The 20,886-nt window shown below is 45.3% G+C and overlaps 1 protein-coding gene across 1 annotated transcript in view; it reads left to right on the plus strand.

The window, feature by feature from the left end:
- The window catches only part of PPIL2 (peptidylprolyl isomerase like 2), a 737,332-nt gene that overhangs the window by 714,442 nt on the left and 2,004 nt on the right, over positions 1-20,886 (plus strand). The gene's annotated exons all lie outside the window — the stretch shown is intronic.

The following is a 20,886-nucleotide window of genomic DNA, read 5'->3' on the forward strand; positions in this document are numbered from 1 at the left end:
AAAACACAGTCTTTATATAATTAATATTCAAGGTTATGTACACTATCACAATAATTCACTTTGTGCTCAGAAAATCAACAATGGTAAATATATACAGTTCTAAGTGGTACCACAATTATTAGCAGATCTCATTAAAGTGCATCAACTGTATTCAGGTTAAATGTCGCACAGATCAAATTAATAAGGAAGCCAACAATGGAAAATAGGAGGAACGCAGTTGGTTGGAACAACTGGCAGAATACTGGTCCCGCTACCTAGACACAGTTCTGTGTGGAGATCCCCCCCCACCTGGGCAACCTGTAAAGCAAAGATGTATCACAAGCCCAGTCCATATATTGTTCTATGAGTCTGATTTCCCTCTACAATAGTTCTACAGCCCCAATGTACCTGGAATTGTAGCGTTCGTCGACGGGAAATCAACGGCCCTTCTTGAGTGCCCTCCTTTTAAGGCAGGAGTCACGGGTCGTCGAACGTCTGACTGAGAATAGGGTGAACTTACGGCAGTGAAGTGGCAGCTTTGTTCCTAGCGGTGCTTGTCGACGGAAGAGCGTTGGCGTCCTGCAAGGAAGAGGCGTGCGGGGCACCTCGGTGACGATAGTTCTGGACCGCAAAGAGATGATGAACTGTGGCCCAGCAAGGTCTTCGAATCGTCGACGTCTGTGGTCTTTAGGTGGCAGGAAACCCACCAGCGGCTGCTCCTCGGCGCGTCGACGGTTGGGCCTTCTCCTGTGGGATAAAGCGGGCGGCGATGCAGACCAGAGCGGCCTTGGATCAAATTAAGTTCTTAGGCAAACGGGAGCACGGAGGCTCCAGTCGGTGACGGCGGTCGTCAACAGTGGCGGTCAACAGTCTGGGCGCTTGTCCTTGGAGTTCCGCAGCAGTCCCCTTCTCGGGTCGGCAGTCTGTCGAAGGTCTGTCTACCAGGGAGCCTTGGCAAAGATCAGCTGATGCACGATGGTCCCTCGTAGCTCGGGAAGAGGGTGCCTTACCGGGACCTCTCTCGGTCAGTCCTTGGAGGCAAAGCAGCTTTCAGATTGTGAAGGAGAGCAACAGCAATTCTTCTCGTCCAGCAGGGCTTCAAGGTCAAGCTTCCGTTACTCCAGTTACTCGTCATAGTGGAATTCAGCTTCTGAACACGATTCCTAGCAGTGAGAGGTCCCCAGATATACTGATGATCTCCCATTCATTCCGCTGGGTCACACTCAAGCATCCAATCACGACTAAGGGCATTGATGCAGGCAGGCAGCCAATCAGGCACACAGTGCATTCAGGCCATTCACTTCTCTTCAGACACTCTCAACAAGTTGTGTATTGGGACAAGTACCCAGCCATTCAACACTCCACACTGCATTCATACTGGTTTCGGGTAGGGCTGTCTCAGTCATTGTGTCAACCACCAGATACTACACACCCACAACATAGAATGCGTATTCGTCACACACTCCATTCACCCAGGTCCCACCCACAGGCGTACCCACAACATACGGTCGTTGAGAAGGCTCCAGCCAGTCTGGTCGGCACTTCCCCACACTAACATATATGGAACTTCCACCCACCAGCCAGTCGGGGGAGGCAGGGGGGGGACAGAGACAGGGCTTCCCGGGACTTCGGGAAGATCAAGGTAACAGGTGATGGAAGGCAAGAGGCCACTGGGGCCATTATGTCTCCATCAGGAATCTACTGATTCCAATGACAGGGCCTGGGCATCCCAAAAAGGAGGATGCTCAGGGCACCAGTCATTTCAGCACGTAGCTGCCACCAGCCCGTACCCTGCTCTGTGGGCCACACACAGGTGCCCAAAAACATACACTAGGGGCACAGGGTTGTACCCCCACCCGTGGGTGCCATAAGGGTATCCAATGGGTCTGTTCACCAAACCAAAAGAGAGAGCTGCACCGCCAGGAGTCCCACATGAAATCCTGCATGGAAAACACGACAGAACACATGATAAAAAGCAGTAAAGGACAAGGATACGGAGGCCCTGTCCCTCCGATGCATTTCCAGCATCACAGTGACCCCCACTCAATGTCATGAGGCTCTAGTTTTCAGGGCAGTAAAACACAGGCACCAGGCAGGCCCCTCTTCATGGGTTGATGGGGGTGGGGAGAGGTGGATTGGCATCAGCTGTAGGTGACCAGGTTCAAATGTCATGGCATATGGATGTGCTGAGTGTCAAGCCTTCAGGCAACACAATATCCGTACAGTAAGAGTGTCCCTTCTGAGGCTAGAGCATATACTAAGGGAGTTCCAGTGACTCTGGGCTTCTGAGGTCCAGAGGCAGCAGGACCGCGCTGCTGGGCTTCTGAGGTCCAGAGGCAGCAGGACCGCACTGCTGGGCTTCTGAGGTCCAGAGGCAGCAGGACCGCGCTGCTGGGCTTCTGAGGTCCAGAGGCAGCAGGACGGCGCTGCTGGGCTTCTGAGGTCCAGAGGGAGCAGGACCGCGTTGCTGGGCTTCTGAGGTCCAGAGGCAGTAGGACCGCACTACTGGGCTTCTGAGGTCCAGAGGCAGCAGGACCGCACTGCTGGGCTTCTGAGTTCCAGAGGGAGCAGGACCGCACTGCTGGGCTTCTGAGGTCCAGAGGCAGCAGGACCGCACTGCTGGGCTTCTGAGTTCCAGAGGGAGCAGGACCGCACTGCTGGGCTTCTGAGGTCTTGAGGGAGCAGGACCGCGCTGTGGGGCTTCTGTGGTCGAGAGGCAGCAGGACTGCGCCGTTGGTCTTCTGGGGTCTAGAGGGAGCAGGACCGACCTGCTCGCCTTCGGAGGTCTAGAGGGAGCAGGACAGCGCTCCTGGGCTCTAGAGGGAGCAGGACAGCACTGCTGGGGTTCTGAGGTCCAGAGGTAACAGGGTCGTGCTACTGGGCTTCTGAGGTCCAGCGGAAGCAGGACCCCACTGCTGGGATTCTGAGGTCCAGAGGGAGCAGGACCGGGCTGCTGGGCGTCTGCGGTCCAGTGGCAGCAGGACTGCACTGCTGGCATTACGAGTTAAGCCACTAGTCTAAGAGAGGAAAGTGCCCGGTCATGGTCTCAGTTTGTCATAAGAGGATGGTTTTAGAGGTCCCTTGGTGGATGGCTTGGGCAATGTTGGTCCGTGGCTGCAGTCCTCCGGTATTCCTGTATGGTTTCATCACTCTTTGGACTGTTGGTTCCAGTGGGTGACATCAAGAGTGCCTCCAGGCGATCTTATATCCTGTATTCAGGCTGAGGGCAACCACAGCCCTCCAATGTTAAAGACCTGCACCATTCAAACAGCTACAAGCTGTCCAGTGATTGAGATCCAACTACCCCACATCGGCCCAAGACTTGGTTCCAGCCAGTTCAGACACACAGAGCACTGACTAGGAGTTCTTGCCCAGACTCCTGTGAAAGTGCATGACAATATGCGAAAGGGCAGGCAGAAAATACAAGATAGCCCAAAGAATAGGGCTTGAAGCACGGGGACCAGCCATTTTGAGCATATAGTATTGCCAAAAGGCATTTTCACACCAAACTCACTGTGACAAATCAACTTCCGGGGCACCAGTGGTCCAGGGATGAATATCGGTTTCTAAACCATCAATCAGCCCCACACCTCTAGTACACCAGAAGGGATCTGAACAGATTGTAAACACAAGTCAATTATGAACCTCCTTGTCCAATTTTGGTAACATGGACAGCACGGCAGGCTTATCTCCACAAGGTTGTGGGATCGTTGGTTAGTTGCAACACAGCAAAAATACAATTATTACTACATGGTAAAAGGGACTGTCCAGTCAAGGTTGTATACAAATATCTACATTATTATTATTACAACAGACAGTTCTAGCACACTACAAAATACAACCAACCCTGTAAACGAACACAGAGGACAGACAGTGTCACGTAGGAAAGGGATGCACTCTGGATATTGACAGGAGGGTAGTCGGTAAAGCAATCAGTCTTAACTGTTCAAGGTTATTTGGTTTCAGCTCCAAGGGAGCAAGGGGGTCGTAAATGTCACTGGGGGCCTTTGGAGAAGGACCAGGGGGACAGAACCACAATGTACCTGGTGCTTGAGATGATCTTGATGCTCGACGGTGTTGAGTCGGTTCATGGATGCTTTGCAGCTCCTGCAACAGAGTTCAAGATGAGAGACAGCTGTGGGTATCGGGCGGCAGACAGTTCGGCAAGCTAGGCTGGATGGACAGCTGCAGGTGGGCCTACACCGAGGCCCGGGGTCAAGAATCATTGTCTCTGTGCTGTTCAGCGGATCTGGAATGCTGGTCGAGGTGTCTTGGACGGCTTTAGTGACTGCAGTTTGACAACAGTCAGTGGTTCGTGGGCTCGACTGCCTCAAAAATGTCCTTAAAAGATGGACGTTGGTTGATGCTTGTTGTGGCACTCCTCCTAGCTTCTTCGCAAGGCCTTGTGTTATCCTTAAAGGCGGATGGCCCAAAGCTAAGGAGAGTTTGCAGGCAATGGCCTTGTCCTTTGTTCTGCGACTCTCTGGCACTCCCCATCTAGGGAGCTTGCTGGCAGAACCTAGCAGGGCACGCTGTGTGCTGGCTGGGTACCGCTTCAGGAGCTCCTGGATAGGTCCTCAGAGTCCGGTATCTCCCTCTGTTCCCAGGGAGATATTTAGGGGAGGGATCTTGCTTATCTCTTGGAAATCCTGCCCTTCTTTCACTGGCAGAAGCTGTAAGGCAGACTGTACCTTCAGCCAGGATCCAAATGAGTCCTCCTTCTTACTCCCCTTTCAAAGTCGTCGGATGATCTGCTAAGTGGGGGGCCAGCCCTCTTTTAAAGCTAAGTGGGCCCCAGTGATAGGTGCAGGCTAAGCCTACCTTAATGAACCAATCCTGGGTCCTGACCAGCAATCTTCTGCTATGCGTGAGGTCATAACCAGAGTGCTTTGCAACAGGAAAGGTAAGGGATGACAACATGTACTACTAAGTCCCACCCATCTTCCTGTCTGTTGTGGATCAAAGTGTCTCTCTGGTTAATTGAGCTCTCTGTGGCTCCTGATCAAAGTGCAGGTCTCCCTTGAAGTCTGTGGCGAGAGCAGACTTTCTGTCTCCATCAATTCACATACTTCATCCCCCTGAAAGGAGGTCTCCATGCAGGGGTTGCCTACTGTAAACAGTGGTCCCAGTCATGCCATTCATTGCCCTTCATACAGAGGGGTGGGAGCTAGTTTCAAGCTGACACATTGCTTATTAAAGAGGTGTTGGTGTTTCCTGTCCCTTGTGTTCTGTGAACAAGCCCCTTCACAGGCCTGCTTCAATTAACTCATCAGTATGCGCTGATACCACACAGGACTACAATAGAACAGGGCAGATCCATGGAACCTTTAATATTTTAATTAGGCTGACCATGGCAGGAGGAAGGTGCCTTCCCCCTTCTTGAGCTGCTTTGATGTACCCGTGGCTGTCCCATTCCAGCTGAACATGATTCTTCCGCCCCCAACCCCCAGAGTACACATGACTATGTGTTTGTTGTGCGGTGAGCAGAGGGAAATGTGTGCGGATTAACCCCACACATTTTCTTAGGGTGGACTCCCATCATTCTTTTTCATTAAAAAACTTCAAAAAAAAGCCCAGGTGAGCGCACACTGACCTGTACGGATGGTCAAATTCCTCACATAAAATATTTTAAAAAACAGGTTTCCGTGTTATGTACATATCAAAAAGGATCACAGAAGATACAGAAAAAGAGAAAGGGTCATTGTGTTGGCTGTGCTACAGTAAAAGCAACAAAGGAGTTCAAGAAATGGGAGAAACTCTCCCCACACTGGGAAGCTGATGGTCTATAATAACAATATATAATGTATTTACTGCGCATGACAGTTGCAGACGCCTGCGAGTGGAAAAACACTTCTGACCACATCGAATTTATAGCAGGCAATCTTTTTACCCACGATCTGTTACTGCCCTGACAGGAACCTCACGACTTACGCACAGCCTCCTTCCAAACACACGTGGCGCTGTATCCGACAGGTCCAGAGTCCAAACCAGATCGGTCATCCAAGCCTGACGGCACGAGGACACAAGGGAATCAGCAATCCAGGATCAGCTACTGGCCATACGCCCTGTTTGGCGAGGTGTTCTCACTTCAGCGGTCCTTGTTACATGCCTGAACTGGTATGGGGTTGTAATGCTGGATACCAGTCGGAGGCTCCTCAGTGATTCTCTGGGTTCCGCTCTAATGTTTGAAGCTTAAAATCAAGCCATAAGCGGTGGGAAGAACACTTTGGCCGAAAACCTCCATCAACCATGACAGTCTTGGAGAAGACAGATGTGTATGGTCACATTTGCAAACACTTAAAGTGAAGCCCGTGAGGAGTAAAGGGCACGCTGTTGTCTGTTGTGCAACCTGAAAAATCTTGTGAAAATACTTGTGGAACGCTTTGCAGTTACCTGGAGGAAAGGGAAAATCTGCTCCCGCTCCGATTCACGTGAGACTATGAGCACTAGCTGATAGCAGTTGGAGAGCGGTACCAGGCTCCTGCATCGGCATGTGACCTGTATCACGTGACACTCGGAGGCCACGCCCCCACCTGGGAGCCTCAAAAGCAGAGCGGCGCTACCCTTGCGGCGTGAAGCCCGCGAGGAGTAAAGGGTGCGCTGTTGTCTGATGTTTGCGGCTGGTTTCGGCAGGTAAGTGCTTCAATCACTGAGGATTAAGTTGATTTTCATAACGTATATATAGCAAAGACTTGCCTGCTGTATCACATCCCAATTCCATCTATTGAACCGTCTAAACCCAGAACTAGGCTGCAAGGGAAGCTAGAGGAATCTTCAGCCCAAATAACCAAAACCCCTATTTTGCACATGTCACTTGGGGAAATCATCCTAATAGATGATCAAAGTAAAGCACCTTTAAGAACTGAAGGATGCAAAGAGACACCAAAAGTAGAAATGTTATCCAAAAAATAGATTCTACGATACTGCCACCTCGGAAATGTGAATCTCCGAAACATGATATTTTGACATCAAACCATTTAACAGAATGGAACAAGAATGGTCAACATAATAGTCCAAAATCGATTGACCTGATTCCAGATGGAAAAGACGCTTCTCTTCTCCAAAACAGCTGCTTATTGAATCCACACCAAAGAGATATAATGAATAACACGGAAATCGACACGATTCCGGTGCATATTCTTCCCTCTGATGGTACTTTACACTCAGTACAATCTACAGCTAAAAATTCAAGGGAATGAATGGAAGAAGACAGTTGCTCTACGCCATCTTTACAAGATCGAGCTAAAGCAGCAAAATTACTGTGACAATCAACATATCTACCAACAGCGGCAAGAGTCGCTGACCACAATAAACCCATAGCAGTCTGCATCGCTCGTCTATCGCTTGATATCACTCAGATAGACGCCATTATGGATTCTCAGGAAAAAAGAAACAAAGTCTTCAGTGGAGCTTTTACGTCAAATCCATTAAGAAATATTGAGACATCCACGCCAATTGGACAACCAAGAACAGGTTTCCCTGGAGAAAAAAATACAATGCATTCGAATAAATTGTCACCCAAACTTAAAACGGAAGAATTGGATTCTTTTTCCTCAAGTGTAACAACTGAACATCAAAGTCAATCCCCGGAAACCCAACAAAGACTGCCAACGACAATGCTGGATTTACAAAACACACTGGTGGCAGTATTATCTACCGCAATGATTCAGTTTCTAAAGATCCAGGAGTATATGGTCGATTCTATAAAAGATCAAGCGACGCTGCTAGCGATGATAATGACTAAAACTTATTTAGAAACTTTTGTGAACACAATTCAAGATCGACTTAAATATGAAGCAGAAACATCTAGAACGTGGCAAATGCGACTAGCAGAATTAGCAAGAGTGGACCGGGTAGACGAGCAGAATCTTTTGGAAACTGTTTCAACAATTACCAAAAAACTAATTGATGACAAAGCAAAAAAACAGTCGCAGACGATGGAACAAAATATGTAACAAATCATACTCAAACTGAATACTCAAATAAAAAAGAGGATAAATCAGATCAAACGACACAATATGAAACTCAATTACGTGAGGTTATACCAAGTAACTTGATAATGCCAACACTGGAGGTGAATGCAGAACCTCCTTCTTGTACTCCATTTGACATATTTGATCTTTCCAAACGGGAGATGGTGGGTCAAGACATATCAAGCAAACCAAAGAATAAGAAAGCAACAAAAAACCCACAAAATGGCTCTCGTGCATTCCTCAGAAAAATGAAGGCCGTGCAGAAAATGTTACCGGTAAGTCAAAGAACAACAATACGCAACCTACTATCCAAAAAAAGTGTCTACAATTTACTACTCAAAGAACAAAAACGGTAATAAGACAAAAAAATGCCTCCAAATTGGCTATGCAAGTATTGCCTGAAACACTGGATGCACTGTTGGAGGTAATAAACCAAGAAATGCCTTGTGAACCGGCAAATCCCATTCCAATGATAGATCAATGATCCGCCGATGATCTTAGTGACTGTAACTCAATGTCACTAAACTCACAAGATGCGACCTTGATCATCGTTGATGAATGTCAAGATACGGTTATAGATCAATCTCAAAGCGAATATGACAAAGAAGATGCTTCAGCTAACCTTTCCTTTGAATATTCAACAGTATCCAATAATGAATCTTGGACATGTGGAATGTACTAATAATAAAAACCTTATCGTTCAATCAAGTCCCAGACTAGTTGGACCAATCTTCCAAAACCCGTTGAAGGTTTCTTGTGCCTATAGAATAGCCCTATTTCCGAAGACAGTAAACACAGAAGACCCGGTAATAATGAACAGATCTAACATTTTGCGATTGTTCAAAGCAATTCCTCAATTGACTAAAATGAAATCTGATGATCTAGAACTGGTATTGTTTCCGAATAAGCGATATACGGAAGAGGTACATATTACCTTTTACAAACAAGACACAATGCAAAGAGTCTTGGCAACCAAACATCACTTTGAAACATTAAGGTTTGAAATAGAAGAAATCTTTGTTTCACGGTCGATGGCTGAAAAAAAAGAAAGAAATCTGGCATTGTTTAGGCAACACTCATCTAACAATAATCCTGAACAGAGTAAAGTGATACATTCTGCGCAAAATGTCAATGACTCGAGAACAAAGTTGCAGGCGCAAGACCATAGAAATACCCAAATTTTATGGCGTGACTATCATGAGACAACGCAAACAAAACCAAACTTGAAGGCCGAGCAAAGTGGAAGGAAAACTTACTTATAACAACGAAGAGATAATAATTTTCAAAAGTGTAGAAGAGCTCTAGGCTCGTGGAATACAAGAGGAAACAAACACCTCCTAGAAAAACAGTCAACATTTTTGGATAACCTAGATATCATTTGCTTGCAGGAAACGTGGTTGACCGAAGAGGTAATATGCGATGGGTATAGTATCCTAATAAACCCTGCTATATCAGCGCAACAGGGAAGACCAGCAACAGGAATGTTGATATTAACAAAATTACTCCCAACTTGGACAATAATAGCAAGTAAGAACATACATCCGTGGGCACAATACCTATCAGAATTCGATCCGATAATAATAATGAAACCGACGTGTCCACGGCTGCTAATCTGATATCTATCTTTAACGTCTATTGGAACCCAAATGCAATGTCAGAGACAAGATTCATAGATTCAATATGTGATGAAATTGACAACTTGGCCATCTTGAACAGCGGAACTGAATTTATTATAGCAGGAGACTTTAATTTCCACCTATTCAATAAAGAAGGTGATAATTTAGACCCCAGTGCCATGTCCAGCAGAGCAGAAAAATGGACAAAAGAGGTAAATCTGAGAAACATCTTTCTAAGTGAACAACCTACTAATAGCAAAGGTAAGCCATTACCAACATGGTCACGAGAAACGTCCAATTCAACTATCGACTATATTTTTAGATCAGAAGGGATCTGAAATTTAACAACTTCGACTGGAAATTCGATACAGCCAGATAGTGACCACCATCTGATACAGATTGAATGGGCTAGCCATGCAATAAACGATCAACGACTAATGCTGCCTGAACTTGAGCTCACAAATGGGCTGAATAGACTCAGAATAAAACAACACCAAATATCAGAAATAGTCTCAACTTTTGAAGATACACCAATTGAAGAAAAACAAAAATTGAATTATGGTTGGATCTTAGAAAAATATCGACATGCGGGATCAAAGCAGAAACAAAAACAAACCCATGCACATTACTACAACGTGAAAATCCAAACGTTAAAAAAACATTACAAACGCTTGCGAAAATTGAGAAAGAGGGAACTAAATTTTGATATTGAAACAAAAAAAGAAAAACTTAAGTATTCCAACACAATAAAATCTATCAAAGCCTCTATAAAACAGAACGATGCAGAAGCGATTTTGAAAGCATTGAATCAGAAAAATACACGCCAACTATGGTCTTTGCTAAATGTCACATCTACATCAAACAATATGATTCAAGAAGTTGATGCAGACAGATGGGTGAATCATTATTCAACATTATATAAAAACACTGTACAATCAGACACAAAGGATATAGAGAAAGACGATGATCCTTGGGACCTTAATTGGGACCTAGCAGATGTCGTCAGTACTATCAAGTCGCTCAATTCCTCGAGAGCGCCAGGCCCAGATGGCTTAGCAAACAGTAATTTAAAAGCGGCGCCAGAAGATTGGGCTAAATTCTTTCTTTCCCTTTTAAGACTAATTGAAAAGACGAAAGAGATTCCCCTAACTTGGACAACTGCAGTTCTGATTCCTATTTACAAGGCAGGAGATAGAAAAGATCCGGCTAATTATAGGCCGATAGCCTTATTAGATCCTCTAGGAAAATTATTTGCAGGTTACCTCCAAAGAAAATTGAATCGATGGGCAATAGATCATGTCAAAAAAGCTAAAAGACAAACAGGCTTTGTGAATCGAATAGGCACTAAAGTCAACCTTTTGTTGCTGAATATGCTGAAATATGAAGCAATAGCAAAATCACGGTTGCCAGTGAATTCGTCGAAAAAAATTGGTCGACCAGACAAATGGTCGAATCAAATTGGTCGAAAACCATTTCGTCGAATTTTTTTTTTTTTCTATTTTAACCCTTTTTTTTTTTTTTTTGGGGGGGGTCCCCCCCAACCCCCTTTTTTTCTCTAAAAACCCATTTTTTTAACAAAACGAAAACCCAAAAATAAATATATAAATAAAAAATTTTTTTCGGCGAAATGGTTTTCGACCAAATTGCGTCGACCAAATTGCAGTCGACCAGTTTTTTTTCGACGAGTTGACTGGACACCAAAATCACATCAAGTATATGCTATATTTATAGTGTTAAGGACTGCTTTTGATTCAGTCAACAGACAACTATTATGGTCTAAGTTAAGAGCCTGGGGCTGCCCCTTGAACATTCTGAATCCAATAAAACAACTATATTCTAACACCTCTATATGTGTCAGGCTCACGAAAGATGGAAGAGTGACAGAATCTATACCAACTGGGAATGGGCTAAAACAAGGTTGTCCATTAGCCGCGTACCTCTATAATCTCTTTACTTATGACTTCGGAGAGAAAATTCAAAATAACATGGCAAATCCACCAAAACTCAATAGTGAAACCATTCAAACGCTAATTTATGCCGATGTCATTATTATTATAGATAAAACATTGAAAGGACTTCAACAATAAGTGAACAAAGCTCAAATTTATATGATAGAGTATAATCTACAAATTAACATCAATAAAACCAGAATAATGAAACGCACCACTCAAACTAAGATTCAACATAATATGAAGATTCAACTAGAAAATAAAGTGATCATTCCTACTAAAACAATTAAATATCTAGGAGCTCTAATTAATCCATCAGCGAATGAAGCAGAATGGAAAGAACATATTGAGGAAAAGGCGAGATTTTTGGCAAAACAAGGGCGCTTCTTCCACTTAAAATATGGGACATATTCAGCAAAAGCCACAATTCGGCTCTGTAAACAAAAAGTAATTCCAATCTTGACATATGCGAGCGAGACACTCATTAATCAACAACTATTGAGATGGCCATATTACGAAGCATTATTTTAGAGGAAAACACTTGCATTACCCAAAACATTTCCCATCAATAGAATAAGATTTGAACTAGCTTTACAATCGGTACAATCCATAATACTTTGGAAACAAATGGATTTGTTAAGAAAAATCATTTCTGAGGAAAAAATACCAGCATTAGAAATCCTAAAGGAAAAAAAGGAAACATTTCAAACATCAGCTCTCTTGAAATGGTCCACTGAAATTAAATCGAAAATGAGAGTGGAAGATATCACAGAGGAAATGTTGCTTAACAGACCGCAGTATGCAAAAAGGAAGGTTCAAACGAATGACTGGATAAGAACGGTAGAAGTACAGAAAAAGTACAAGCGTCATCTTAATGTGGAAACTGAAGTTAGAGCACTCAATGAACTACCAGCATACCTGACACAGTTTCCGTGTTGTAATACCCGTGATCTGTTCTTGCGCTTTCGTCTTAACATATTGCCCACCAGAGAATACCATGCTTTGATAGATAAAACAGCCACCAAATCAGCGGCTTGTCGATTTTGCAAAGTTGAAACGAGAATAGAAACTCTATTTCATGTGATCATGGTTTGTCCACCTTTGAAAGCAAAAAGAGCCTTATATAGAGACTTTTTTAAAATCGCTGAAAAACAGCTGACAACTGAGGAAAGATGGGCAGAACTCCTTGAAGGCAAGAATCAACGCCTTATATTTACTGTGATTAAATTCTGGAGCGAGATTACTAAAGACTTTTAGAGGAATAATAAGAATAGAATTGTCTGAATATTCTGTAAAAATGTATGTAAATATAAATGAAAAGTTTGTTAATTCAAACAAAGCATTCTAATAAAAAAATAATGTATTTATATAGCGCTTTCATCCAAAGCATTCTACATAGTACATATTTACATAAATTATTTTTACCAATTGAAATTGGTACTTACTTTATCGACCTCAGAAGGATGAAAAGCTGAGCCGACTACCCAGTGCACCCCAAATAAAATGATTACTGCAAGTGAGTCAGGTTAAAACGACCACTTACCCCAAAAACCAGACAAGTCCAAATCCATAAAATATGCTGGAGCCCATTGAAATCAATGGAGGGGTGAATATGCCCCTAGCAACCAACCTCCAGTGTTCCATACACTGTGTTTACATCTGCCTGGCATCCGCATTATGCGCACAGCAGGCAGAGAGAGGATTGCAGCGCTGCTCAGCCCCTGCCTGCTGGTGGTGTAAGGTCACTGGGCTGGAAGAGGGTGTGGTGCTCTCCAGTGTTCCATACAGTGTTTACATCTGGCATCCGCGTTATTCAGCTTGTAATGCCCTCGAGTATCTTCATTCCTCAGGAGTAAAACCAGGGGATCCTTTTCCAATTCAAACCCATATATTTCTCTAATTTGAGGAATCACTGCTCGCCAAAATCTTTGAACCTACGGCCATTTCCACCACATATGAAAAAAACAGAGGGTGTATTGCACCTGCAACAGGAAGGAGGAAGGGTCAGGGTAGGTTTATGCGACCGTTCTGGAGTAAGGTACCAGCAGAAAAACTTAAAGCTATTTTCTCTAAGGTGTCTAGCTTGGGAGGTCTTGTTGGCTCCCGTCATGGCTGTACCATGTCAGATCGTCGATAAGTCTCCCTATATCTTCCTCCCACCTGGACATATAAGTATGCAGGGACTCATTTAGCACCTTATAAAGTGCTGCTATCTTGGCTCTCCGGTATAGGGGCTCCCCTGTAAACAAATCTACGAACAGAGTAGTTTCACGCTTCCCCTGAACTGCTACTTGTGGTTGAGTCATCCAGTGACAAAGTTGTAAATTCTCAACCCTATCCCTTTCTGCTACCATATAGGCCTGTATGTACCCTTCAAATGTGAGAGGATGATTGTCCTTGTACAGCTGGCCCAGTGTGTGCAAGCCCCCTTCTTTCCAACGAATGAAACGACCCTTGTCCATCCCTGGGGGAACTCCCTACTGTCCCAGAGACCCGTCCTAGGCGAGGAAAACATTATCGCTGCATATCTGCAACAGCTTTGTCCCAATAGTCTAATGGGGCTTTAGAGGTTAGGAGCCCCGGCACACTTCTCTTCCGAATCTTTGGAGAAACCCAGCACATTTTATGTAGAGGGTTTCCCATGACGCTTTCTTCAATGTTCACCCAATGCTTAACTTCTTGTGCCTTAGACACCTTTTGGCTCTCCAATACCGGGTCATTTGGGCCGCATATAGATTGCTTTCAATATGTGGCACTGCCAGACCCTCTGCCCCTTTGGATGCCATCAATGTACGCCTAGCTACTCTTGGCCTCTTACGGCACCATATGAACCTAAATATCTTTCAGGGCCGTTCTCAGAACCCAAATTGGCAACGCCCGGAACACATATAGCAAAGCGCGGTAATAGGGTCATTTTGATGGCCGTTATCCTACCCAACCACGAGATTTCGGACTCCACCCCACCTCCCCCAACGTGCTAAATCCTGCTTGGCCTTTGTGAAAAGCAGTATATTAGCCGAAGAGAGATCTGCATATCTTGCTGTCATGAATGCCCTTAGATATTTGAAGGTCTGTGAGGCCCATGAAAAAGGAAAAACACCCTTCAAGTGTGTAACCACACCTGGTGGTTCCGAAATTTTAAGTGTCGTTAATTTTGTTAAGTTAATTTTAAAGCCCGAAACCTCACTTAATCATTCCAATAATGAAACAACATGTGGTAATGTGGTTTTGGAATCTTGCATGTAGAAGAGCGGGTTGTCTGCGTACAAAGCTAATTTATGATGGTGGACTGCTTTAGCCAACCTCTTAATATTCACAGATAAGCGGGTTCCATGGACAGGGTGAACAATAATGGGGATAGCGGGCACCCCTGGCTGGTACCCCTGCACAGGCACACTGGATTAGTGAGAATCCCATTCAATTTAATCCTCATAGACGGCAATACGAAGTTGGCTAGTAGCAATCTGTGAAAACCTGGACCCAGGCCGAACCCTTCTAAGACCTTCGCCAAATTGGACCAGTCAACGCAGTCGAACGCTTTCTCTGCGTCAATTGATAGCAAAGCCATGGCTTGTTTGTTTCTGCACTCAGGCCGAAACATCAGTTATACGCTGGATGTTATTGTATGTTTGGCGACCCGGTATAAAAACCTGTTTGGTCCTCTGTTACCAGTTCTGGCAAGATTACAGCCAGTCTTATGGCTAATACCTTGGAATAAATTTGAGGATCGTAATTGAGGATTGCGATCGGTAGAAAGGATGAGCACAGGGTGGGGTCTTAAGACAGTTTAGCAAGCAGTCAGTCAGTTTCCCCCATTGAAGGTGAAATCGAACCTGTCTCGCCAAAACAATTAAACAAGTCTGCCATGTAGGGGGGAGAGGATTGCTGAACATTTTGTATAGAAGGCGGCTGTATAGCTGTCCGGGCCTGGTGTACCCGGGAGGGATCGAATAGCGTATGTTACTTCCTCCGTTGCAATAGGTGTATGTAGGAAATGGCTCTGCGCGCTGTATATTGTGGATGTCCGGCTACTCGAATGAACGCCTCTTATAGTGGGCTAGCGGATGGGTCTGCTGCAAACAGATCAGAATAGTACTGGGATAGGATGCATGTTTTCTCTGCTTCATTAGTGTGCAACTGCCCCCACTATCTTGTAGAGCCCCTATAGTATTGCTATTCTGCTGTGCCTGAAATGTATAGGCCAACATCCGAGAGGCATTATTGGAGGTACTAAAGTAAAAGTGCTTTGTCTGAAACAATTTGTGTGAGATATCTCCCGGCCACAGTGCCTTCAACTCAGTCCTGGCTACCTGAAGGTGCCTGTACGTTTTTCTAGCCCAGTCTCTCTTGTATTGGATTCCCATTTGGCTACTCTCTCTCCAGCTCAGTCTCTCTGGGCGGACAATAGATTTTTTCGGGCCACATCTATGCTAATCCGTCACCCCCCCCCCTTAAAGTGTGTTCGGGTGCCTCCCATACCACTGAGATGGACATTTCCCCTTTGAGATTCTCCTTGAAATACTGTGTGATCCTTTCACTAATTTCAGAGCATACAGCCGGGTCTGTTAATAGCGACTCATTCAACCTCCATCCCATGGACTTTTGGCCTCCCAGACCATAACCATCTAAATGTATTGTAACGGCGGAGTGATCTGAAACCAGTGCTACCGCTATAGTGGCTGATGAGATCCCCTACAATAAAGATTGAGATACCAGAAAATAGTAAATTCTGGAATAAGTGCAATGTACATGTGAGCAGTGAGAATAGTCACGATGCTGGGGATGTAGTTTTCGCCACACATCAAGCTCAAATCGACTATGGCCCGTTTAAGTGGGGCTGCCCTCGCCATCTCAGTAGAAGTCTCGGAACTAGACCTATCCAGGCTGCCATCTAGCACCAGATTAAAATCTCCACCAATTATAATTTCCCCTTGTTGAAATTGTGCCATTTGAGGAAACAATTGGGCATAAAAGCGATCCTGCTGTTGATTGGGGGCCTTGCAGAGACACCACCACAAGAATTCTACATGCTATGCGCAGAATAACCCCTCTGTATATTCCCTTGGTATCTCTTACAACCCTCATTTGCTCAAGGTGTAAAGTTTTAACTATCAAGATGGCTACTCCCACTTTTTTGGTGGAAGAGGAGGCAAAATATTGATGTGGAAACCAGCGTGACCTCGTTCTTTTCTGATCTTGCTGCAAGAGGTGAGTTTCCTGGAGCAAGGCTATATCTGCCTTGAGGTCTATTAATTTGGGGAGAACACTTTTCTTTTTTCCTCTAGCAATTTAGCCCCTGGACATTTATGGAGACAAATTTTACATCCGCCATCGTGGTAGTCTAGGTAGGTTCCAAGCTCAGCTGGCAGCCAGGGCCACCACCCTGAGTTCTCCCACTTAGATAAGAACTATATAACATTACGGTCCTGCAATGCCTCGCGTATTCCGGGAGATACTTTGCAATGTTCCTATTCTCAGTTGTATAACACTTCACATAACTGCAATGGATGTATAACAAAACACTTAATAGAAAATTCAAAACCAGAATACCCCTGTGCGGGTATACATCAAGCAACCTGCTTGAAAAAGGAGCATGTTCTCCTAACGCCCCAATACGTATGAATAACTGCTATATATGCATGTAGCAGTATCCACGATCATTGTCGTTAGTACCCAACTGCTAAACATCGTAGTCCCAAAGTGTTCAACTGTTCAAGTTTGCCTTGGGGATTCTGTGTGAGCCAGCATGCACTTACACCACCCATCTCGCCATTCAGTCTGCAGCGTACGTTTCCTCGCTCCTTTCCCTTTTGTCCATAGAGGGCCTCCTGCATTCTCAGCGCCTGCTCTTCCTTGACTTCGATTGTGACCATTGGGCTGCTGAGGTCTCGGGGGGGCCAGTGTCATCCGTCAAGTGTATTTCTGCTTCAGGGATCTTCACGGTTTCCACCGCCGCTCATAGAGATGTAAATTGATATTGTGTACCGTTCATCTGAAACATGATTCGGAATGGTTATTCCCACTTATAACGGATCCCCTTTTCTGAGAGCCAACTGATCAGCGGCCTCATCAGGCTGCCCCGTTGATTTGTTCCCTGGGAGAGGTCCTGGAATAAATGTTGGGTTGATCCCTGGAACAGTAGATTCCCTATCACTCTAGCCTTCTGGAAGATGAGGTCCTTTGTTTTGAAGAAATGAACACGCACCAGGACATCTAGAAGATTTTGTCTCATCTGGAAATTGGAGAATACCCTGTGTGTACGGTCCAATGTGAGATCTGCTGCCTCATCTCCTAATATTTCTTGGAACAAAGCTCGGACATATTTTTCCAGGTCCTGGTCTGGGACGTCTCTCAGGACTCCTCTTATATGCACATTATTCCAGCGTAAACTATTTTCAGCATCCTCCTGCTTTTCTTCTGCTGTACATCGGTAGGATTTCAATGCCACCACTCTTCGTTCGAGCTGGTCGTGTGAATGTGTTTGTTCACAGAAGGCAGATTCCAGGTCCCCTAGTTTGGTCTCATTCTGCTGTACAGTGTGAGATAGTTCCTGAAAGGAGCTCTTGAAGTCTTTAGTCGTCGTCGCCATCTCCTTTTGCAGGGACTGAAATGGGCCACAAAAGGGACCAAGGGAGCACTGCCTGGGTGAGGTGAAGTAGAAGCATTTGCAGCCACTTTGTAGGGCCCGTTCTGTAGTTCCTTAGGATCTTCAACAGCTACAAGCTCTTTAAGTAACTTTGTGTGCACCTCAGGCTCCCTCTGGACCGCCATCAACGCAGTTTACCCACACAAGGCGAATCGTGGCACAAACAGTTCTGCCAATGCTTCAAATTAAGCTTCCCCAAATGACCTTTTTTTTTTTCTTCTATTTTTTGTTAATCTGAGCTCGCCAATGTGTTTGGCACCGCCAGGCGCACTAGTACTACTCCCCTGAGTATATTTGGATCAGTGAAGGGCCAATGCTACTGCTATCTTCGGTAGATCATTCTGCTCACAGGCCATTAGGATGCTGCTGTTCACCCAGGTTCCCTCAAGGTTTGACTGTAGGGACTGTTTATGCCACTGGTGTCAGCGTCTCAGGCTGCTGCACTCTTTATGCCACTTGTCTTCACGTTATCCTAGTAGCCCGATTGCAGCTCACAGCATTAGGGCAGCGCCAATAGCAAAGAGGAGGGACAGGGATTGTGAGGCGCCTTGGCCTCGCTCCGCAGTGCTAAATGGGCACTGTGCACCCAAGGTACCGGTTAGTTTTTGCGCGAGGCTCGGTAGCCCTGGATCATTCCTGGCTTCTCTGGTCCGCTGCTCAAAAGGGTATGGATGCTCTCCTATTTCAAGGCGCACCACAGTTGCTTCAGTGTCCATCTAGGCTCACAGTTCTGTCCCTCATTTAAGCATCCTCGGCTCTCCGCTTCCAACACCGCTCTGAATGGCGGTGCCATTTTGCTTCCTTATGGCGGGATCGGCTGGCGCACAGGTCGTGACAAAAATCAGGGATGTGTGTGCTGTTTCTGGTGTCTAGCGGGTTCAACATCTCACGACTGCATCTTCTGATGCTGAAATCTGCCTAGTGTCACCTTGGGTGAAGGTGTTAAGCGCTGCTGCAGGCTGGCCAAATGTTGCAGGGCTGCAGAGCTACAGGGTTAGGCTTCCATTAGCCGCCAGCGAGGCCACCCCCCCCCCCCCCCAGTGAGATTGGTTAATTTCGAATTTTAACAAAAATCACCAAATCAGGAATTAATTAAAAGATCTAAATAGTTTTGCCGCTGCCCCACCCTCGCCCATTATAAAGGGAAAGGATTTAAGGCAAGCAACTCTGTTGTACTTGCTTAGAAAGCCTCTCTTTAAAGTTCAGGACAGCCAGCTGCATGTCAGGGCCCTCTGGAAAGATAGGGCAGGGGTCTGGTCACTCCATTCTCAAGGATGACCTCCCACTCTCCACCATAGGAATCAGTCAGCTCATAGGCCTGCCTAGAAATGGACAGCTCCGACCAGATACACTCCCAGCAATCCCCTCTGGTGTTTCCTTGCAGCTGTCAGATGTTAAGATTCATCCGTGCCGTTCGAAGGTACATTTCAGCAGCTCTGTCTCTTCCTCCTGGTACAGTCCCCCTTTATATCGCAGCGATGACCCCACCAATTTTACAATCTTGGGGGGAGTACCCTACAAGAGGTCGCACAACTAGGATTGGACAGTTACCCTTCTCCTCCTAAACCCAGCCTCCCAGTCGGGATTGGTTTAGGGGTCTGGAACAGACATATGGCAGCTTAATTTACAAGCCCCATTTGTTCTCATGTTAAATCTTTGCAAAAATCTAGTTATGTGGCAAAACTTCATAATTTTACCAGTGGTCGAAGTGTACGAAAAGAAGTAGTGGAGCTATGTTCCCTACTGGCCTGCACCGCTCCCCACAGACTCTATCGCCGCGCCTCCTCCCATGCATAATAAAACCCCAAAACACATGTGCCTGCTCTTTAAGGAGACGTCCTGTACAGTGCACTGAAAGTGCAAGTTCCAACCTCTTGCTATACTTTTATTTTAAAATGAAACCTTTCCAGAGCGGTTTAAAAAAAAAAAAAAGTATAGGAACAGTATGACTTAATTAAAAGAAGTAGAGGAGCACCGCTCCTGCCCACTTCGACCACTGAATTTTACTAATAACTGCCATAATATTCCTATTTTCTGATTCTGCTAATCGTGTAGAATTAAGTAAGACAAATTAACAACGGGGGTCCTGGGAGTCCCTCTGCCAGACATTAGTCCTGGTTACGAGAGACTTACCAGAGTCTTTAGCTCCCTATAATTAAGTAAGACGACAGCCAGGTCCTTGCCATTTTGGACAGCCGTGTGGCACTTTTCTGCACTTTTCACAAAAAGTATAACAGTTATGAATATGTACCTTTTATTACCCACATTCCTAATTGTATCCTCCACCAGTTCACCAACTCTCACATTTGGGACATTTTCAGATCAGCCAGAAACCTAGTCTAACTGGCCATTACAGTTCCCTCACTTGTTGGTGCATGAATTGTATATCTCCAAAATCACCTGGAAAATGCCTAAAAAATGGTACATAAATGACGAAAATTTGCCTTTATGGTTGCCTGGAAAAAGGCCTAAGTTATAATAGTCCTTTTAAATTAATTGTAAATCTGTATGTTCAGCAAATGGGAGATCTGCTTCATCCAGCCACAGCCATTTGTCTCCCTGGGCCAGCGTGTGACCAGAGGTTTTTTTTACGAGTCTCTCTGAAGTTGGTAGTTTGCTCTTTGAAGTTGCGGCCCCCAGTCTTCACACCTTTTAGTCATGCTCCAGCTCAGGAGAACTTGTCCTGTAGTAACTGCCTTCAGAGCAAGCAAGTCTGGGGAACA

This window comes from Ambystoma mexicanum, chromosome 10 (assembly GCF_040938575.1).
Source record: "Ambystoma mexicanum isolate Mex_15411 chromosome 10, UKY_AmexF1_1, whole genome shotgun sequence".
In the NCBI taxonomy this organism is placed as follows: Eukaryota; Metazoa; Chordata; class Amphibia; order Caudata; family Ambystomatidae; genus Ambystoma; species Ambystoma mexicanum.